At 46.7% G+C, this 23,600-nt stretch overlaps 1 long non-coding RNA gene across 1 annotated transcript in view; it reads right to left on the reverse strand.

Annotated features, from left to right (window-relative positions):
- Positions 1-2,680: 2,680 nt before the first annotated feature.
- The window catches only part of LOC123458594, a 230,074-nt gene continuing 209,154 nt past the window's right edge, over positions 2,681-23,600 (reverse strand). The window contains exons 7-8 of the long non-coding RNA XR_006635729.1: positions 4,329-4,436; positions 2,681-4,187 (exon numbers count right to left, since the gene is read on the reverse strand). This is a non-coding gene — a long non-coding RNA (uncharacterized LOC123458594). The remainder of the gene's footprint in view (positions 4,188-4,328; positions 4,437-23,600) is intronic.

Here is a 23,600-nt window from a genome sequence, read left to right on the forward strand (position 1 = left end):
AAAAAGAATTTATTAAAATAAGGAAGGCAAAGAGTAAAAGTATACAGACAGGAAACACCATCCTTTGCCTTCCATCCTTCCATCTCTTCCTCCATTTCCTCTATATCAATGACCATGCACACTTTACTAATGACATTCTTTCCATTTCTGTGTTGTTTTTATTGTCTTGGTTAAGGTGAAAAACACTTAAAGTGACCTTTCTAGAAGTTCAGTTACAGATTGAGAACCTGTACCATTAATTACATGCTCTTGGTGTTTGTTTTGAGAGACTGGCCTGGAAATCATGATGCAGCCTTCCTTCCAAGTACAATGGACAAGGTGTGTATAGCCATGACCAGCAAAACTGTGTGTGTGTGTGTGTGTGTGTGTGTGTGTGTGTTATTTCATAAGAAAGGGGATGCTACTGAAGAACACCATTGCATCTGGTGAGGCTCAGTTGCAGAGGCAGGAGGTAGAGATGGGAGAGGTGAAGCCACTGGCCTTTTGTTTAGGACTTTCCAGCCCAGAGCTCAGCAGGCGCTGTGCTCCTTCCTGTACAAACGTGTTCGGCTGCAGTACACAGAGCCAAAGGGGCAGTCAGTAGTGGAAGCTCGGGACAGGAGTACACGAGGTGCTGGGACCAGCAATGCAGAGCTCTCAGACGCTGCCCAGCAACAGCTCCTGTGTTCTTCACACCTACTGTCTCCAGAGCCACGCCAAGGCCAGGGCCTGAGCTCTCCCCCTGTGGGAAATCCCACCCAGGACCCTCAGCCCAACTCTACTGAAGCGTGAAGCACTGTCCACGGCTCATGCAGTCTGGAGCCTCAAACAGGGGAATACCCTGTGCCACAGGGACTGGGAGAAGAAAGCCACCTGTGAGTCATATTGGCTCAGAACCTCCTCTGAAAGGCCACCTTGTATGTCACAAGGGACCAGAGCAGCTGAAGATTCGCTTGTGAAACAAGATCTGCCTGGTGTCAGTGGTCCCCAAGATGCCACACAGATCTACGCGATGCCCTACCGGCAGGCAGGTGACAGGGAGCTCCGAAAAGCCAGGTGAGCACACATAGTGGATGTGGCTTTCAGCTTTTGATATTATTTTACAAGAAACTTAAGAAATTTGTAATGATGCTGTTAGTAGACAGAAGCCCAGGGAATGTAAGTGAGGTATCCAAGCACACGCAGGGGTAATTTGATGAACCTGAAGGAGAACTCTGGTGTTTATATTTTTTCCTCAGTACTATGAAGCCTTGCTTGCAAGGGGAGAGGGGGATCAAATAAAGCAGAAGTAAAAATAAAATTCATTATAAATGGAAAAGTAAGAGAAAATAAGAGTTAGACCCAAAGGTAATACAGTATGGGCCATTTGGGATGCTGTCTCAGCTCAGCGTTCTGGTCCGGGGCCCCTTTCCTGAATCCCAACACAGTGGAAGGAGTATGTCTGACTCACCATCCCAGTGGCACCCTGGAAGTTCTATTTCAGGCTAGTAGCTTCTGGGGGATCCCCTGAGCCCATTTTGCAAGTGAAAGCACACGGCCCACAGAGAAGAAATGACTCTCCACTCCCATGAAACTCTCAGGGCAGAGTGGTTTTCTCATAGATTTAGGACAAGGAAATTTTGGTCCCTCCAGCAGTCCTTAGAATTTCACATTAAATTTTTTTCTGCTTCTTTGGCACATCCTCCCAGTCACGTGGCTGATACTGATGATACTTAGCACAGCTATCAAAAGATAGTGGTGGGGGCTGGGGAGATGGCTCAGTGATTAAGGCGCTTGCCTGAGAAGCCGAAGGACGCTGGTTTGATTCCCCAAGACCATGTAAACCTGACGCACAAGGTGGTGCATGTGTCTGGAGTTCGTTTGCAGTGGCTGGAGGCCCTGGCGCGCCCATTCTCTCTCTCTCTCTATCTACCCCTTCCTCTGTCTCTCAAACAAACAAGCGATAAATAAATACAGACAGCGGTGGGGCTAGAGAGGTTGCTCATTGGTTAAGGTGCTTGCTCATAAGGCCAAATGATCTGTGATCGATTAAATGCACTCGTGGCACATGCATCTAGAGTTCTTTCGAGTGGCTAGAGGCCCTGGTGTGCCTATTCTCTCTCTCCCTGGCACACGCCTCTCAGGCCAGCACTCAGGAGGCAGCGGTAACAGGACTGCTGTGAGTCGGGGGCCACGCTGAGACTACCCAGGGAACTCAAGGCCACTATGGGCTGGAGTGAGACCCACCACGGAAATTCCACCAAAAAAAAAAAAAAAAAAAAAAGACAGTGGTAGATATAGGTAGTTGGTCAACTTATTAAAAAAAGGAGCTTGGAAGAATAATGGATAAAAACTAGCAGGTAAAAATTTATTTCGTTCAAATCCAAGGTGTATATCAACTTAGTGTAACAAAACCAAAACTAAAACTAAAATTAAAGAGAAAGACAAAGCTACCATGTATCATTGCTGACCAATTGCTGAGTGAGAAGTAAGCTACAAGAAATCTGTTAACCATGTCTGCAGACATTTCTCTGGATGTGTGTGCACATGTGTGCATAAATGCATTAGAAACACCCGCAAAGGCCTGGAGAGATGGCTTAGTGGCTAAGGAAGGCCTGAAAAGCCAAAGGACCCAGGTGTGATTCCTCAGGACCCATGTAAGCCAGATGCACAAGGGGATGCGCGCATCTGGAGTTCATTTGCAGTGGCTGAAGGCCCCATTCTCTCCCTTTCTCTCCCTCTTTCTCTGCCAATAAGTAAATAAATAAAAATAAAATATTTTAAAAAAAGAAAGGTCTGCAAAGATGTTCTCCAAAATCCTCACAAACATGGCTGAGCTGAGGAAACAGATCAGCAAACTTCAGTCTCACTGAGAGAATTCTGGCTTCTTATTTCATATTCGTGTAATGAAAGGTCAATTTTCTTAGCAAGAGAGGAAGCAGAAATGGTGTTTTAAGGGTTCGTTCATCATCTCTTCCTCATGGGACAAGTGGACCGACGACCTGGGGGAAGAAGGCACAATGCAGTGTGCATGCTACGCACATATAACAGAAGGAGGAGGGCAGAAGAGGAAATAAGAAAATGATGTCCTTGCTTCGAGGGACCAAAGAGACCAAAGCAGGGCTCCCAGTGACTTCCTCTACAGTTACCGTGTGTGTGAACGTATGTATGTCATGTGTGTGTATGTATGTATGAACATGGGTGTTACATCATGTTCATGTGCACAGGCATACTAATATAGAGGTGGACAACCCTGAGTGTGGCTCCTTGGGTACGCCACCCATCTCTTCTTGAGCTCACTGATTAGTCTATACCAGACTGCCATCAAATTCCAAGGATCCGCCTGTCTCAGCGTCACCAATGCTGAGATCACAGACTCATGCCACCGTGAGCAGCATTCACATGGGTACTGGAGGGCAAGCTCAGGTCCTCATGCTGAGAGACAAGCACGTCACTAACTGAGCCATCTCTCCAGCCCAGCAGCTGCCATCTTGAAACCCTATAATGATGGCGACAGTTCGTAAAGGGACGAATCTTTGAGAGGAATGTCTGCTGATTTCAGTTAGAGTTTGCAAAGAAATACAATAGTATGAAAGACAGCTTGTGGTTTACAAACATTTAATTCCACAAACAGGGAGATGGTTTTACTGCTCTTTAAAGGCATTGAATCGTTGGCTGTTTTTATCGGCACATATGGTTGAGACGGCTAGGCTAAAGATGGCCTCTGCCAAAATTGCTGTTTGGATTGGGATTTCCAAAAACAGCTCATGGGAAGCCTGCAGTGTGAGAGGAAGATGGGTGTGCACAGCTCCAGGGAGGAAAAGTATAAAGCATTTTACTCGAATTACCTCAAAGCAGAAATGGAGTACAAATATCTCCTGGTAGCAACTGCTATGTAATTAGCCATCCTAATGGAATCCTTTCAAAACCACGGCAGTTCAACAAGTAACTTTAATTGAAAATGAAATCTCCAGACCAAAAAAAAAGAAAAAAAATTCTGTCACAGCAACATTAACTGAAGGTAGCTCAGCAGTGACCAGAGTCCACATAAAATATATAGTGGGCGGTGAGAGGTGCGTGGAACGGGTGAGAGCGTGTTCTTTCTGGGCAAGTTTTCAGGCTTCTTCCTCAGTTTCATGTATCTTCGAAGCCTTCGGAAGAAACGTGTGATTCTCTCTGGGACGGCGTCCCTGTTGGATCTGTCTCCTGCCAAGGTTCATCACGGCCCTCTAAAAAAGAAAAATTTTTTAAAAAGGAGGAAATAAGATTAGTATGCCAGAGATAAAGAAGAGAAAATAAAATGACTCTGGCCATCCAACACATTCATTACCAGCCCAGGCACCATTCCGTCCTAGGAGGTCCACACTCACCAAACAGCTCAAACCATCCTAGAACGTCAGCCTGTGGACTGCTTTGCTACTTCTCATCTGTGTGACTTCTGCTAAGTTGCTGACCCCTCTGAGGGGATGTTCTTTCATCTAAAAACATAAAAGAGCTTTGTGATTGTCTCACTCCCAGGATGCCAAGGAAGATGAGAGATATGCACTGTCCACCTATCTACCTGGAGCTGTCGATGGTGTCAGGAACCGTGAGCCCCACGGGGATGGCTTGGAGACATGACAGGGTCCTTCCTTGTCTTTGCACATGGGCGTGTGGTACAGGGGCATCTGTAGACCCCTGGAACCCATTGCTCATGAAGAAGCTTAGCCTGGCAAAGGAGCTGCCTTGTTAAGCTGGCGCCCCTGGAGATTGGCCTGGGCCACCTCTCAGGAGTGTGGCTCTGTGTCTGGTGACCACTGGGCAAGGTCCAGGGCTTAGCAGCATTACTTAGTCATGGTGACCAGGGGTGAGAGGTACTTCCTACATAGAAAGTGTGGCTGAACTAGGAATGCATTCTGCTGTTGAGGGTGTCACAGTAGTGTTCCCAGGGACACTGCTGACAAAAATAGGCTGCCTGTGAAATCAAGCACCGTGGGTCTGGTCATCACGGTCTGCTGCTCCAAGCTGTCTGAGGTCTGGTCAAGTAATTATTCAGTCTCCCAGTTTCTCCATATTTTAAGATGGCAAGAACAGCATCTACATTGAGCAAGTATTTTCTAAACTTTTATATTTACTAACCCACTGAGCAGATGTAACACACTGCTATTAGGGTTATACCAAAGAAAAGGTCTGGGACAGCAAGGTGAAGTTTCTTGCTCAAGGTAACCCTGCTAATAAGGGTCAGAGGCAGGGTTCTTTGTGTGTGCCACTGAGAACTGAACTCAGGGCCTTGTGCCTGCTAAGCTACATTCCCAGGCCAGATGCAGGCTTCTTACTGGAGCCCAGGCTGTGCCCACGGTGCAGACATGCTCTTGGAGGACTGCCAGGACAGTTCTATGAGACAACGGCAATGAAACGTTCTCCAAACCACCTGGCACAGCGTAATTACTCAAAAATTATGATTGGGCATCACTTAAAAGTAGATTTCCTTGGTCAGCTCAGGCAGAAGCACAAGGGTTACTGGAGCATCCACATGGTGGGAAAGAAGGGTTAGTAGCTGCCTGCAGAGGTACTAGTGTCTGACAGGTGTTTTTCCCACTGATTCTCATGGCTCAGGGCCAGAACTGTGGCACCATGCCCTTTGAATCTCTGCTATGCCCTTTCCTCGCGTGGAGCCTGCAGAAACCTAAGCTGGGGCAGCTGGGGTGAGAATAATCTGACATCAGTCCAGCAGTTAGAATTTCTAAATGAAGTTAGGTTTCTTATGAAGAGCCAGGCATATGTAATCCCCAGGGTACGGGCAGGCACAAGTTAACTCTCTACTTCTGAACTTCTCTGCAAAGGCTCAAGATCAAGAAGAGGCTTAGACTCTTCCAGCTACACTCTCTGAAAGACCAACTTATACTGACATTAGCAATAGACACATATCCTAGGTTCCTTACCTAGTCTCAGGATAAATTCCAAGACCTATATTATTCTGAGTTTTGGTAATATGCTGGGAATGAAATGTCTCAGTTGCTTTGTACGTTAATTATTTTTCTCATTGCTGTGATTAAATACCCAACAAAAGCAACTTAAGGATGGAAGGGTTATCTTTGTATCACAGTTTGAAGAATTACAAGCTGTCTTGGTGGGAGGCATGGTTGTTGAGAGTATGAGGCATTCGGTCACAGTGTGCCCACAGGCAGGAAAAAGAGAGAGAAGAATGCTGGTGTTCATATGCTGTTGTTATGGAACATGGAGCAACCTGGCTGGAATCTGGAAGAGTCAGTTCCCAGTCAGTTAGCTTGTCTAGTTCCAGAAGGTGCTACATGAGCAACTGGGGAAAATGACCAACATGTGTCCAAGCAACTTGTGGTCTAAGCTACTCAATAGCAAACAACCTGATGTGATGCTCACCCAAGTGCAACAGTGGCACACTGCCAGTATGGGAAACCAAATGCTCTTGATTTGGCTAATTGATCTGCTCAGTGAAACAGAACTCATAGCTAGAGATGGGAAACAAGTCAGAACCAGATCGAAAAAAAATGTGCCCACTCTCCAATATCAAGCTCCCACCAATAGTGGGATTCAAGAGGGCTTACACTTATTCGATTCTCTCTAAAATAATAATGGTTATCCCATTATCCGGTGCTTACTTCACTCTCCATTGGAGAATCTGCTTCTCTTTTTCAGATGGACGCAGAACCAGAAGAGAGAATCAGCCCATCACACCTCACCAGGACCCCAAATGAAACCATGAGTAATTGGGGTAAATAAGCAAGAGTGCTGCTTCCTTGGTGAACCTGGTACCAGCACAAGGGTGAAGGAGACAGACACAGAAAACACTCAACTCCTACCAAACCAGAGACCCAGAGACACGGAGGCTCCCAAGACCTCATCACTGAAGCAGACCTAAAACAAACCCAACATGGCTCAGCAAAATTCACGGAAGAGGGGACAGAGAGATTGTTAGAGACACAAGCCAGGACATTATACATTATGCACAGAGACATTTCCTCCTACCCATAACTGATGGCTAACCCCACAGTGCACGACCCATCTTCCCCAAGCAGGAGCACCCCTTCGGAAGGGGGAGGACAGGGAGGAGGCTAATGATGGTACCAACATGACTGTATACCCACTGTGTACGTAACTGATCTAAAACAATGTCTGTGTTCAGCTGGCTTCCTCCTTTCTCGTTTGTATTCAGGCTGGAACCCCAGGCCGTGGGATGGAGCAGGGTGGTTCTTTCTCCTCAGCTAAACCTTTCTGGAAACCCTCATGGATAGGACCAGAGTTGTGTCTATGTAGTTATGAATTCAGTCAAATTGATAAGATTAAACATCACACCCTGTTTGGGTAAGCCTAGTAGTGATTCCCAGTGGCCCCTTGTTCACTTATGCAATATTTTTCTTTCACGAGATTTATGCATGCTTACAACTTATTGAAGATTTTCTGTGTAGAAAAAAAAAAAAAAACCTCATTTAAGGCAGCCAGAGAGGCTATGTGCAGTCTTTGCTTTTCTATGTGTGATTAGACTGATTTTCCAATGAGACAGAGAACGCAAGTCAGATATAAGAAAAACAGAAGAGGAGCCGGTAACACTGACACTGTAGATGTGAGGGTGGAAGTCAATGTGGTTAGTCCCTCCTGTCCTGAGTGACGAGACTTTACAATAATGTATTATGTATTTTGCAAAGAACCAGAAAAAAAAAATCTCAAAGGTTCACAAGAGTGATAAATGTATAGATGGAAGTGCTAATTACCTACTGATTTATGATTGTAAATTATATGAATTTAATGTATCATACAGGGGATTCTAATCTACAGGGGCTTCCACAGATATGTACAAGTATGTGTCATTTAAAAAAAATCCAACTTTGAGCCGGCCGTGGTGGCGCATACCTTTAATTCCAGCACTCAGGAAGCAGAGGTGAGAGGATTGCCATGAGTTCAAGGCCACCCTGAGACGACATAGTGATTTCCAGGTCAGCCTGAGCTAAAGTGAGATCCTACCTTGAGAAAACAAAACAAAACAAAAAATTCCAACTTTGGGGGCATCTCTAGGGATTGAGAATGACAGCAAACTCCTTTGTAGAGGTAGGGAGGTCCTACATCACTTCTCCAGCCCCACTTACGATCACTGCTCACCAGATTCTAACTCTCTAGACCTCAGGACTTTACACAGGCTAACCTCCACAGGGCCTTGCTCTATCCCCTATAGCCTCATTCTCAAATGTTCTCGACTCATCCTTCCAAGGCATCCTGTGTGTTCTTTGTCCTGGGGCTTAGCATAGCATTGGCTTGAGCTGGGTTATCACACCAGTTACCTGCCCATCAAAATGGCATGATGCCAAGAGGAACTCCACACTTGAATTGGGCCAGGAATGGGGGGGCTTGACAAAGTGAGCTTGACAGCAGAAAAGATGCAGAGGTGGCCCTTAGGTGACTGTGCTTAGAGGTTCCCTTCCTACTTCCCAGCCCTACAACTCCAGGCCATGCAATGTGGTAACTTGTTTTTCAAGAGCCTGCTATCACCAAGACAGAATGCTGAGGAATTGCAAAACTGAGGCCATTTCTGGAGTGAGTTGAGACTTCAGCAGGAGGACTGTGAGGTAACCATGGAAGAATGAAACGTACGACAACAAACAAGACTGTTGAAGATTGACCCAGGGCTGCGGAGATGGTGCACATGGATACAGCACTTGCTGTACAAGTGTGAGTTCCTGGCTTTGGGCCCCCAGAACCCACATAAAGCCACAGTGTATACTAGGCATCTGTACTTTCAGCCTGCCTGTGCTGAAAAGGAAGCTGGAGGAAAGAGAAACTCGTGGACGCTTGTGGGTCAGCAGCCCTGGTAAACGCAGCAGTGAACAAGGACAGACTTCCAGAAATGAGGGGAAGCTGAGGAGTGTCACCAGGAGGTGTCCACTAGCCTCCACATGCACACTGTGGCACACACAGTTCTGTTTCCACACACACCACACAAAGGAGTTGTTTGCTAGCTTCCACATTCACACTGTGGCACACATACTTCTGTTTCCACACACATGTGCGTGTACACACACACACAGAGGAGTTGTTTGCTAGCCTCCACATGCACGCTGTGGCACACATACTTCTGTTTCCACACACATGTGCATGTACACACACACACACAGGAGTTGTTTGCTAGCTTCCACATGCACACTGTGGCACACATACTTCTGTTTCCACACACATGTGCATGTACACACACACACACACACACACACACACACACACACACAAGATTAACTCCCATGCCATGTCCAGAGCACAGAAGAAAAGAGATAGTGGAAGTAGGAACCAGTGATGAATTCCTGAAGTGCGGACAGGAGCCTTTTGAAGGTGGAACAGAAAGAAATGAACTGAGAGCGTTGGGGAGGAAAGGTGTGTGGGGTAGGACCTGGACGTGAAGGGCTTTGAAGCCAACTGGGGAAGAATAAAACTATGTGGAAAGCCTCTGAATGCTTACGCAGGGAGCAGTGAAGCATGAGTCTCCCCTGTGGCACTACAGCCACCAAATCCTCCTTGAGAGAATCTCTAAGACCTTAGAATTCCTTCCGCACCTCAGTTCTCCAGGAAAGCCTGATCAGCCGATTCAGAGTGACAGGTCCAGCCTGGCCTGCAAGCCGCGTCAGGCAGGAGTGGGCACGTCTTGCTGCACTAACATGTAGTCCTGAATTTCAGCTTGTTTAGCTGCACCAGAAAAATTTATTAAAATCTTTTCGGATGAACATAGCAATTTCCATTTTGCAACTGTGTGTTTAATGTTTATGAGCTTATACTTTAAGCTTCTATTTCTCAAACTTGAATACGGCTGAACTTACCCAGACAACAGAGGTTTTGTGTCTCCATTTTTAATACAAAATTGTATGCACCATATAGAACATGATGTTTTGACGTTTATGAATTATGATGAAACCTAGTTAATTACCATAAGCATTACCTCACAAGTTCTATTTATTTATTTATGGTGAGAATACTTTATATCCACTTGCTAAGCATTCTTGACAAATACAATGTTTACCATGTTGCACCATACATAGTCTTAGTGAATTTACTACTTCTGCTTAGGTGAGAGTTTGAGTCCTTTTTTAAAATTTTTTTTTTTTGGTTTATTTTTATTTATTTATTTGAGAGCAACAGACAGAGAGAGCAACAGACAGAGAACGAGGCAGAGAGAGAGAGAGAGAGAGAGAGAGAATGGGCGCGCCAGGGCTACCAGCCACTGCAAATGAACTCCAGACGCGTGCGCCCCCTTGTGCATCTGGCTAACGTGGGATCTGGGGAACCGAGCCTCGAACCGGGGTCCTTAGGCTTCACAGGCAAGCGCTTAACTGCTAAGCCATCTCTTCAGCCCTTGAGTCCTTTTTTAAAAAAATATTTTATTTATATTTATTTATTTGACAGAGAAAGGGGGGAGAGAGAGAAAGAATGGGTGTTCCAGGGTTGCCAGCCACTGCAAACAAACTCCAGATGTATGTTCCCCTTATGCATTTGGCTAACATGCGTCCTGGGGAATTCAACATGGGTCCTTTGGCTTTGCAGGCAAATGCCTTAACCATTAAGCCATCCTTCCAACCCAAGTTTGAGTCCTTTGACCACATCTTCTCAGTCCCTATCTGCTCTAAGTACTGCAGCCCTTGGGAGCCAACATTCTGTCTCCCATTTCTATGACAGCAACTATTTTAGATTAAACATAGGAGTGAAAGAATGTTTTGTCTTTCTATGCCTGTCTTAGACTACATATGCATGTAACACACACACACATACACACAAACACATACACACTAAGCTTCTGCAATGGCTAGAGATGCACCCCAGTTATTGGAATCATCTATAATCCACTTCTGAGTGCTGCTTTCCAAGCAAGAAGGTCGCAGTTGAAGCACAGTGAACTGACAGAAAGGGCCGGGGGCTGTGCTAGGAATGCGTGTCTCACATGTCAGTCCACTGGGAGGGGCCCATTTTTCCAATGAGAAAACCAAGACAAAGAAAACCAAGACAAAGAATGGATGGAGATCCCTTGCTGAGATCTTAGGAGATGAAACCCTTATGGTGATCTCAAGGTTCATGTTCAATGTCCCGTGTGGAGTTGCCCTCAAGTGCAACAGTTTTAAGATTGGGGCAGAGGGAGGTAAGCTGAAAGGCTATTCTAGAGAGTGGGATGCCTAAGAAATGGATCTTTCCAGTCAGTGGGATCAACCCAAATAATTCCTTAATAAGAAAAACCATGGTCAACACTTGGAAATCAGGAAACAAACTAGTCAATCACAGATGAAGAAGGGAAGAAAATGTACAGTCATATCCTTCCCCAATTATATTGTACATACTGAAACATTTTATAGCCTATAAGTAAAATGATATAGTTCATGCAATTTTATCAAACACTGTATACTACTAATTTATTTTTACCATGCACATTTAGTGGTGCTTGCCCAGTTCTGATCGTATGTGAATTGATGTCAATCCACAGTTTTCTGCATATTCATTCTAAGGGGCTTTCTGCTTCCATTATGTTTGGTTCTGTCTGCTTCTCTGCAGCTGATGCACATGGGAAGCTTAGCTTGTTCTGGTAGGCCACATGGCCTTCAAATGTACAAGGAGAAGCATGGAGTTGGCTTCCTCCTCCTCATAGATAAAAATGAAGACTAGGTTGCACAGCAACTAATAGACAATGATGCAATGTTTATCTCATTATAGTTCCAAAGGAAAAGCAGCTAGAGTTCAGGAGGCTCCTTCTCCCAGCCCAGGGAGCAGCCTCCAGGCTCCTCATGATCCCAGCCAGGCACCCGCTAACTGGGACAGTGGAAAAAATCCCCCTTTACTCCCTGCTGGTGTTGCTGAAGACCCTACTGAGACGCAGTTAATCAAGCCAATTAGCAGCCTGGATACACTTGGCCTTCACTGCCAGGCACAGGCCTGTGTCCATGGGAAGGTGGGGAGATAAGCAGCCAGTTATGTCTCAAGGTGATTAAAATACATATGTTTTTCTTCCCCATCCCTCAAGCTTTTCATCTGTATGAATTTTTTAAAGTTAAACATAATTTACACTCAGTGAAATGCCTAATTTGAGATGAAAATATATTGATTTGAAGGCATCAGACCACTGAGACACGCAGAAGTGTCCATGTCGTTCTCCCAGAGACCCCTGTGCTCTTTCCAGACAGAACCGCTACGCTGACTTCCAGCCCCATCCATTCACTGTCTTGTTCTAGAAGCTCAGATGAATAGAAGCTCTCCTAAGATGAGTGTGGACATGGGGCAAGAACAGACGGTTCTCGTGGGACAGTCATACAGGGCAGCTACTTGGGGAAAGTCTGACAGTCATCAAAAAAGTATGGAGGTGTGGAGCACAAGCCTGTGGCTAGGTAATTTCCCTCCTAGGTCTATGCACATTAAGTCTAAGAAACATACAATTCCACAGAAACACTTGTGCACACGTCTGGAGAGCAGTAGCATATTCCAGAAGATTGAAACAACCCACCAAAATATTGAAGAATAAAATAGGATATAGCCACACAATAGAATCTTCTTCCAGCACACACACACTAAAATAAATAACTAAATAGGTAAGTAAAATTAGAGCTGGGCATGGTGGTGCACATCTTTAACCCTAGCACTTGGGAGGTAGGAGAATTGCTGTGAGTTCAAGGCGGCCACCCTGAGAAGGCTCAGTGAATCCCAGGTCAGCTTGGATAAAAGTGAGACCCCAATGAGAAAAACAAACAAAAACAACATCACCACCACCAAAAATGAAGTTGGGATATATTCACACTATGAATCGTCCTTTAAAACATTATGGTAAGAGAAAAAGGACACTCATTAAAGCCCTCATATTATACAATTCCACTTAATTACATTTATCGAAATGTCTGCAATGAACCCACCCAGAGTGCCAGAAGGCAGACAAATGGGTGCTGAGAACTGTGGTAAGCAGAGGTATGGGGATGGCAGCTCAAGGGACAGAGAACGTCTGAAGATTGATAAATGCTGTGGTACGTACTACTTCAGCCAACAAAGCTGTTTCAAACGAATTTTTAGAATCCACAAAAGTGAAGTCAGTTGTGGTGGGTGGAGACACCACAGCAGTGTTCCTACAGGGGAACTTTAATGGGACAAGAGCTTGGCACTGTGGCCCAAGAGTTCAATGTCCCCAGGGAGCAGAGCTGGCGCCCAGCAATTCTCTTTCCCATGAGAAGGCTCTAGGCTTCTCTGTTTTTCCCAGGGGTCTTTTCCTCTCCCTGAGTCTGAGCCCCATTAGACTCATTCACTCCACAGGCATCATCGGCTAACTTGCAGCAGGAAGCAAGCAGCCCAGCGAGCCCACCCCAACCTGCGGCACCCTGTTCTTATCTGCACGCATTTGGAAGGACATTCTACCTGTTTCCATGGGTGTGACCTTATGTTTGGCATGTTTTCTAGGAGTCTGAAGAGGTGGAAATGGTCCATTATGCAAGAAAGGTGAAAAATCCAAAACTGGGTCTGGACAGATGGCTTAGCGGTTAAGGTGCTTCCCTGAAAAGCTAAAGGACCCAGGTTTGATTCCCCAGGACTCACTTAAGCCAGATGCATATTCTCTATCACCCTCTTCCTCTCTCTCAAATAAATTAATAAAAATTTAAAAAATTAAAAAAGAAAACAAAACTGTTGTGAACCAAGAAACTTTTATTGGTTTTTGCTTGTTTGTATTTTTAGATGTGGTCTCACATTGCCCACACTGGCCTTGCATTTGTTAAATAGTGGAAGATGGCCTTTGACTCCTGGTTCGCATGCCTTTCACTCGTGAGTGGTGGGGTTATGAAAAAGCACTGCCCTGCCTGGCTTTGGCGGTGCTGGGGAATCCAACCCAGGATTCCATGCATGTGAGGCAAGCACCGCACCAATTTAGCTGCTTCCTCAGCCTTCAGACTGGGTTCTGAACGAAACCAAGCTTCCCTCGCTCACTAATAATACAGGATGTCACCACTTCCTGTCTCACCTGACGGGACCAACAACTGCCCCTAGCCGTGGCCCTAGCACCTCCACGCAGCGGGGCGCAGTGTGCAGCTCACTGCCGTGGGCGTGGGCGTGGGCGTGGGCGTGGGCGTGGGCGCTCCAGCCCGGTGCGGCGAGATGAGCTCACGCAGCGGATTCCTGTGCCGCGGGCCTCATTAAAGCCCTCATATTATACACCAGGGCGCCGTGGTGGCTATTCTTCTGTCATACATGACGTAGAAACACCCTCAGACAGCAGACTTTAAAAAGGCTATGGTACACTCTAATAACATGCTTTCTTATGGACACTGAACTCTCTATTTCCATCCCATCCAATTGTCATGTATGATAAAATATCCATTTGTTTTTCCTTTTCATTATTTTTTTCTTTTTTCAAGGGAGGGTCTTTTTGTAGCCCAAGGTGACCTACAATTCACTATATTGTCTCAGGTTGGCCTCGAACTCATGACTTTGTCTCCCAAATGCCTCCCACACCTGGCCCCTGTTTCATGTTTTTTCACAGTTTAATGTGGTTAAAAATAAAAAGATCAATAAAGACAGGAATAATAAAATCTTAATCTATTAGTGGCAGGATTATAAAACGGCATGGTTGTTAACAAACATACTGCAACAACAAAATTACAACTACTTCATAGTAATAATTCCTACGGATGGGGATACGCATCATCAGACACGTGTCAATAGGCAGTTTCCTCACTGTGCAAGCATCATGAAGTGTTTACAGAAACTAACATCAACGACTGTGCAGGCCACCCGGACATGACGACAGAGAGCAGAGCCCACCCAGCCTCGGCTTCCAACGACACACACAGGGCTTCATTAACGTGAGCTGCGCAATGCTGCAAACAGGAGCCGGGGGAAGCAAAAACCAAACAGGAAGAGGATGACCGCAGGAAGGGTCGTGTGGGCTGGGGACAGCACTGACCAGTGCTCTTCTGGGTACCAGAGAGATGAGGTTTGGCACAGCATTTCATCCTCGCCCCTGACCCCTGGCCCAAGGCTCTTGGGCATGGCTGCCTTGTGTCCTGTTGGCAGAGGGAGACACTGGCCTGATTTCCTGAAGGAGAACATGTCAACCTCCCATCATGGGCAAAATAACCCTTGAGTCAGCCATCCTGCTTGATATAGGAACATTCTGCCATTCTGCTCAATAGGAAAATAGCTAGTAAAATGCGAAAAGATACTAAAAAAAAGCTGTAAAAGTAGTCTCCGAGCTATTGTCTAACATAGGGCCCAGGTTCGATTGACCCCAAGGAGCTGCATAGACACTAGAAAAAACTGGTAAGTTTGTCACTAATTCTTCAGCAACAGTGAAACCGGGGTCCGGGCAATATGTGGTGGGTGATATAGCAGAAACATACATGGTGAGATCATTAGCATTTGTTTAATAATGGGGCTACTGACAGACAACCAAACTGTTATATACATGACAGATAGACAACAACAGACGCAGTCAGATATACCCAGGCATCAGTTCATTTAATTAGTTACCTCTAAATGGCAATGCAAGAATATTTAGCTTTTTCTGGAAGTGGCACTTAATGCTTTATAATACGAAAGGAAGTAAAATGCGTGCCCAGGCAGACATGCAATACTCCCAAAGTGGTTTGACTGGTAAATTAGATTTGCTATGTATGAATTCATTTTTCCAATGCATCCTTTGTACGGATCCATCACAAGACAGGACCACTGAAGAGTCCAGGTAGCTGAGTGGAGCGATGTCTGTTGGGTGCGGAGGCCCATCAGGTGCAGCACCCAACCTTCAGTACCAGGATGTGCTAAGCTATCTACAGGGGGAACCACCAATCCCCCTGTAGGAACCACATAGTCTCTTCCCTTGACTTGAATGGGGCCAGGGATTGTTGGGTTCCCACATGCTCAGCTAAAAGCTGAAAGGAAGGATTTCTGGCACCTTCACAGAGGCTGGTGAACCACAGGGTTACAGCTGGGCAGACAATTTTCTTCATGGGCAAAAGGGTTAACCTCTCAAGGCAAGGATAAACTAGGGTTTAGAATGCATTCTGAAAATGGCGAGTCCCTGGACAAGAGAGATTTAATGCTAAGATCTGAACCCCTTTCTATAAGGCTGACAACCTGGAATTTAAGGCATGATGGATGCCAAAATGCGGGGGGGGGGGGATGTTTACAGACTGAAAGACGGTACAGAGAAAGGCGCTGCGCGGCGGGGTGCCAGGCCGTCAGGCTCAGAGGGGCACACTTGCTTTTTATGTGCCTCCCAGTGTGGCCGACACCAAGGCAGCTCCCAACTTTCTGTGCTTGTTTGTGCAGCCCCAAGGACAAACCGTACAGTTCAAAGTGGATACACTGTCTCTGCAGGCTCGTGTTTCCATACATTAAAGAGAAGTCTTTGAGGCTTCATCACCCTTGTGGATCTGACCTCCAGAATGATAGGAAGAAAGGGCTTTGCAGGTGGACAGACTTTGAGTCCAGCTCTGTGCCCTTTTTGCCAGTTATTTATCGCCCCTGGCATTGGGATCACATTGTTGGTCCCTGCAGCAGCCGGGGTAGCAACTGTGCATGTATGTGCGTCACAGAGATGCAACGAGAACAGCCGTGGTCCCGGTTACAGCGTGGGTCATGGCGTGGGCCGTGCAGCAGCCGGGGCGGCGCTGTGCATGTATGCACACCACAGCCAACAGCCGTGGTCCTTGTTCCAGCAGGGCTCAGTGTTGAATGCGCTTGCAGCACACAGATGCAGAGGGAACAGTCGGAGGCCTTGTTCTAGCAGAGGCTGCAGGAACCAGTAAAGCATGAAGGAGTTGCACCCCGGGGTGGGGTGGGGGTGGGGGAGCTCATTATGACCGAGGGAGTCCTGGTGGTCTGATGGACCTCAGCTGGGCCTGGAAAGTGAGATGCGGGCACTGTTTTTTGCAGGAATGAGGGACAGCAAATGGGAAATACCTTGTGTTCTACATGGTGTGGCCAAAGTGCATGAGATTTTCCTGCGGAGGGAAACTGCCAGCAAGGGGAGCAGACATGAGCAGAGGAAACATGATGTAGGTTTCCATAAAATTCCTGCTGCAACTGGGAGAATACTCAGATTTTTAGATCTTCTTTCTGGATTCAGTGGGTCTGAGACAAAGCACCATAACCCACAGATATATTTCTGATGCTTCCCAAGGGAGGCCTTGCGTACTCACACAAGTGACTCCTCAATGGGAGCTTCAAGAAGCCATAGTTCAAGACCTCACTAAGCATCAACTCTCAGGCTCAACTTAAATTTTCCCCAGAGGACACTGGGGCTGGGCCTGGAGCCAGGCAGCCGGGACGACTCTGCAAGCTGCAAATGTATCATAAGCAGGGAAACAACCCCATAAACCGTGTACTGCTGTTGAAGTAGTCACGCATGGCTCTTTGTCACTGCAGATACATACAAACACAGACAAGCGCAGTTAACACACATCTGTACATACACATATGAATGCACACATATACAAACCCCGAGTACATATGCCGAGCCACGCATAGAAACAGGCGTACTCGCAGCCACATATACCTAAACCTACAGCCAGATAGTTGGACACACACACACACACACACACACACACACACACACACACACACACACAGCTATTTTAGTTACTCTGTGCACAAACTCTACTCCAATATTAATATAATCCCCACGTCCCCGAGGCATAGAGGAAATAAGAGCCTAGTCTAGGGGGACTTTCCATTCAATGGCAGAGACAGGGTTGGCAAAAGGCAGACTGGCTCCAGAGCAGAGGCTTAGCATCTACTTTCTGGTGGTAAGTCACTGATGGAAGCTCCCAGACCCGGGACCTCCAGATTCTGGCTCTTCTTCTCCTACTGCCTGCACCATCCTCTCCAAACCCACCAGATGCTAACGTAGCACTTCTGGAATTTGCCCCCCTCCCCCGCACCGCCCATGTACGGCCTTGCTGTCAGCTTGCAGCTACATAGTACAGAGCTCCCACTGGTGAGAGGCTATCACTGATCCTCAATTTTGTTTTCTTGTCCCCATGAAAGCCAGCTGTTTCCTTCATACTAGTATCAGTGAGGCCAGGAAGTTTCTTTTTCCCTGCACTCCATTGTATGCAGGAAGATCACAGGGTCCTGTGGATGCAAGCTCGGAGCCAGCTGGGCATGTGGAGAGTGTCAGCTCGCTGTGCTGCCCCAGCCTGACTTTGCCTTCCCTCTGATGGCCGTCAGTGCCCGTTGCTGCTGCAGCCATGCCAAGCGAGCGGAGCAGGAGCAAGGAGACCCACTGTGACAGTTACTCTGAGTTATTATTACTCACACAAGGAGTCTCTGCTCTGCACTAACGCCGCCTAGGACCCTTAGCCAGTTTCATTTCTGTCTCGTAAACTCGATGCCTGCAGTCTATGGGGGCAGGGGAAGGGACAGGATCTACATCCGTCCCAGCACTAACTCTCCAATGAGACAAATATTTCTTTTCTTTTTCTCTCTCTCCTCCCTTCCTTCTTTCTTCCCTCCCTTGAACAAGTGACAACAGCAGGAGAAACTCCATCTCATATCTCATGTTCACATCACAGATCAAACTTCTAGGGCTAATAATAAAACCATATGGATATAGTACTTAGTGAACGTGAGGCACCATCGTGAATGCCTGGCACAGGCTGTAGCAGGCACAATAACGGCCACAAAAGACATCTGTACTCAGATCCTGAAACCTGTGATGTTAAATTACACAGCAAGAGGGATTAGTCTTGCATATGGAAATAAAGCTATTGATGTGTTGAAAATAAGGAGATAATTCTGGATTGTTAGGCCTCAAATATCATGAGTAGGACCTTCAAAAATGGAAGCAGAAAGCTGAGCATGGCAGTGTGCCCCTGCGGTCCCAGCTACTAGGGAGGCCATGGAATGAGAGGATCACACGAGCCCAGGAATTCGTGGCCAGCCTGAGCAACAAAGTGAGAGCAGGTCCCCAAAAGAAAAGGGATGGAAGGAGGGAGGGAAGGAAGAAGGGAAGAGAGAAAGGCAGTGGACTCAATCAGAAGAGATGTCACCTTGGAGGAAAGGTAGAAAGATGCTACTTTGCTGACTATGAAGATGGATGAGGAGGGTCCATGAGTTGATAGGCAGTGTGGTGGTGAATTACGTGTCTCCTATTACCTCATGTGCTTTATGCTTGGCTCCCAGTGACAGAAACTTGGGAAATGGAGCCTTGCTGGAGGAGGTGTATGGCTGGGGGTGGACTTATGGGTGTTGTAGCCAGTTTCCCCTTGACAGCATATGGCACAGTGTCCTGTTGTTGTTGTTGTCCACCCGATGTTTGCAAGGAGGTGATGTGCAACCTCTGCTCATGCCATGCATTTCCTTGCCATCATGGAACTTCCTCTCGTATCTCTAAGAAAAAAAACAAACCCCAAAACCAAAACCAAACAAACAAAACCAACCCCCTTTTTTCCCATCAGCTGCTTTTGGTCAGGTGCTTTGTGCCAGCAACAAGAAGGTGATTCCAATAGGCAGCCAACAGAAGTTGAAAAGGTAAGGAAGCAGACTGACCCTGTTGCAGTCCGGTTCACATTGCTGGTAGAAATCACCCAACCAAGAACAGCTTCTGGGAAAAAGAGATTTATTTTGGCTTATAGGCTCCAGGGGAAGCTCCATGATGGCAGGGGAAAATGATGGCATGAGCAGAGGGTGGACATCACCCCCTGGCCAACATAAGGTGGACCACAGCAACAGGAGGGTGTGCCAAACACTGGCAAGGGGAAACTAGCTTTAATACCCATAAGCTGGCCCCCAACAATACACTCCCTCCAGGAGGCATTAATTCCCAAATATCCATCAGCTGGGAACCTAGCATTCAGAACACCTAAGTTTATGGGGGACACCTGAATCAAACCACCACATTCTGCCCCTGGCCCCCATAAACTGATACCCATACATGATATAAAATACAATGCTTTCAGTCTGACTTTAAAAGTCCCCATAGTTTTTATCAATTCCAATGATGTTCATACATCCTCATAGTTCAAGATCTTTTAACTGAGCCGTAATACCAAAAAATAACCTCAAAAAACCCATAATGGCACAGAATAAATATTCACACTGCAAAAGATGGCATTGGGCATAACAAAGAAACATTCAACCAATACACCATTTAAAACAACCACGGCAAACATCAAACTCTGTAGCTTCAAGTCCAACAACTCTAGCCAGTGACAAATCTTCAAGTCCGATAATTCTAACCAGTAACAAGTCTCTGGCATTTCGATTCCACCCCTCCAGCTAGGCTACTCACGGTCCTGGGAAACTTCAGCGGGGCCGGCAGCTCCTTGGAAGCCATCTCATGGTCCCGGCATCTCCACTGGGTCTCCACTGCAAGCCACGGTTCATCCTCATGGCCCCATGGGGTCTCTATGCAGGCAACCAGCAAACCCGCTTCACACTGCCAATGGCCATTTCCAAAACACAAGGCCGTGTTGCAAACTCAATGACTCTCTTTCCCGCATTTCTTATACTCCATGACACTAGGTAGGGTGCCAATTTTTTAATCCAGGGGGAATAAAGCAGACTTTGAAGAACAGGACACTCCTTGAGCACTCAGGCCCCTTCTACAGAGCCTACATTTTTCTTGTTCCCCAGCACAGGTCAGCTAGCCCAGTCTCAAAGGTTATAATCTCTCAGTTGCAGGTGAATGGACAACAGTTCACCCAAAGATTTTTCTTTCTGTGCCATATCCCTCTACTCACACCAGTTCATTTCTATGCAAAGCAACCCTGCACAACTTCTCAGGACACAGGCATAACAGGAAGCTTTTCACACAAATTGCTAGCCCAGTCCAAGCACAGCTCTTTCTCACCCTCATGAGCCAAAACTCACAGTGCATAGTTCTGACCAGAATAGTCCATGGAGCTGTACTTACAGCACTGCAAAACATCTCTTAGGCCAAGGTTTCAACTCCTTCCACTTTCCTCTTGAAAATCAGCTCCAAAAAGGCTGAAGCCACATAGTCAGGTGTTTAGCAGCAACCCCACTCCTGGTACCACTTTACTATTGCAGTCCAGTTCACATTGCTGGTAGAAATCACCCAACCAAGAGCAGCTTCTGGGAAAAAGAGATTTATTTTGGCTTACAGGCTCAAGGGGAAGCTCCATAATGGCAGGGGAAAATGATGGCATGAGCAGAGGGTGGACATCACCCCCTGGCCAACATAAGGTGGACCACAGCAACAGGAGGGTGTGCCAAACACTGGCAAGGGGAAACTGGCTTTAATACCCATAAGCTGGCCCCCAACAATACACTCCCTCCAGGAGGCATTAATTCCCAAATCTCTATCAGCTGGGAACCTAGCATTCAGAACACCTAAGTTTATGGGGGACACCTAAATCAAACCACCACAGACCCCTACAGCCCCCAAAAAGATTAGTCCTGTGTTCCTCAACCGAATCCCGATGAGACCGTATCCATTTCCTAACCCATGGACCTGCAAGATAATGTATTTATGTTTTAAGCCGCTAACTCTAGTGATTTGTTATAGCAGCAGTAGGGCACTAATACAGAAACCAACTCAGGACCTCATATGGTTCTATGAGATGGTACCCAGTCTACTGTAGCTACAAGACTGCTGTATAACTGCACACCCCCACGCCCAGTGGCCAAGCTTTTATTCTTCACTCTCCTGTTGCTTGATCAGCGAAGGGCTGACACACAAGCAGGGCTTGTTCAAGGCTAGCTCCGTGCTAGGTGTTCGTTCTGCATCTATCCCACACTCCCGTCCTCCGTGGACCAGTCTCCCAAGGGCACATAACCATGATGGTTACACAGGAAAGCTGTAACACATTCCACCTTCTACTTGCGTTACAAGTTCAGTAATTTTCCATAGACCAAAGAATTCACATGAACAAGCCCAAAGTCAAGGCGCAAAGGTGCAATCTACTCAAACTGACAACATGGCAAAGTTGTGAATGTGTAATTCTACTATGGTGTGAAGAACTGCAGCCAGTAGGTCAGTAATCCCATGATAAGCATGACTGTCAGAATTCCACTGTGCAGATGAGGAAACTTAAGGTGGTCATTGAGAATCCTCTCCACAATCACACTTCTGGCCAGTATGAGAGCTGGGATCAAAAGCCAAGCAATGTGGCTTCAGAATGCTGCTCAAGAACTTAAGTTTTGCAAATGGGTGGAGCTAAACCTTCATTTCACTGTGTACATGTCTGAGCAGGTGTAGCTCTCTCTGCAGCGGTTCTCAGAAGGAAAGGAAGGACACGTGAGGAGGAGGAGGGGATAGGGAGCAGCCAATCAGAGGGCTGCTGACTTGAGCTGCTCCCCTCATCAGGAAGGCTCCACCCCCAAGCCCAGGCCTGGGGCCAGGAAGGTTCTGTGACTTTCCAGGGATGATGTGTGCAGCAAGTCCAGCATCCAGGACGAGTCAGCTGCTCATGGCGATCACAAGGGCAGCGTCCTCCCTCCATCCACAGGCGCTGTGCCTGCTGCTGCAGCAGACCCTGAAAACTGGGCTGATGAGTTTACCTGGAGGCTAGAAGGAAGTGATGGGTGGAGGAAACATCCAGAAAGAGCCCAAATGCACAAACTATGGGAAGAGGGAGTGCTGGGAAGCAAATGCAGGGAGGAAGAAAGATGGGAATGAGCTAACACTCAGGGCCAAGCATTACTGAGAAATCCAATTTCAGGGCTAGTTGGATTTCCTGGAAAGGGACATAACGCCTTTCTGTGGCCTCCTGAGAAAGCTCACAGGGCAGAAAGGCTGGGATGAGAGGCCAAAGTGCTTTACTATGAGAAAGCAGTCAGAGTCTAGAGACGCCGAATGGATGCAGAATCCAAATTACTGAGTGCACTCAATAATGTTGATTGGGTAGGGGAGACACCCAAAGTCTCACATACCTGGCCCTACAATGGAAGTGACAACTATGACTTAAGGTAATGCACACTAAGGCTAAAGGAAGGCAAATGTGTCCCCTTGGCATATAAAAACAACTAGATTTTGTCAACCTAAATGAACATTATTCCATCCAAGGCTTCCTCCTCCCTTCCAGCTACTTTCACCTGAAAGGACGTGGTATGAACCAACTTGAAAATGTGAACATCATGAAGGGAACTGGCCATCTGCTCGCATTATGCACCATCAGCTCTCCTTGCACATTTTCCTTTGTTGTTAATGCAGGATGAAGAGCATTGCTTCTAATTTGACATAGAAAACCAAGGCTTCATGGCGTTAGTTAGGTGAGAGTCACCGGCTAACATATCAGCAGCCCAGAATTCAGTCCAGGTCTGCTGGATTCCTAAACCCTGGCTCCGTATGCTTTACTATGCTGCCTCTGCCAAGTCTGCACTCAGGGCACAGACTGGAGGGGAACTTCCATGGAGAGATGCCACAGTGACCCATTAATTCATGTGCCGTCCATTTGTAAAGTACCTCTGCTAGGCAGTCACTAGACGGCGCAGAAACCTGGGAACCATCATGAGTCTTTGAGGGATGGACCAATTAGGTAACTTTTCTGTGCCTCAGTTTCTTCAGCTGTAAAATGAATACAACACTAGCCATAACTCAGTTGAGACTCATGAGGCTGAAGCAATTTGTACAAATGAATTTAAAACAATGTCTGGTGTGTAGCTAGTATGTACCAGCACTTTTCTGTCCTGTTGTCACTGAGGTAGTCAAAATTCTGACTTCATCGTTGCCT

The sequence above is a fragment of the Jaculus jaculus genome, chromosome 2 (assembly GCF_020740685.1).
Source record: "Jaculus jaculus isolate mJacJac1 chromosome 2, mJacJac1.mat.Y.cur, whole genome shotgun sequence".
Taxonomy (NCBI): domain Eukaryota; kingdom Metazoa; phylum Chordata; class Mammalia; order Rodentia; family Dipodidae; genus Jaculus; species Jaculus jaculus.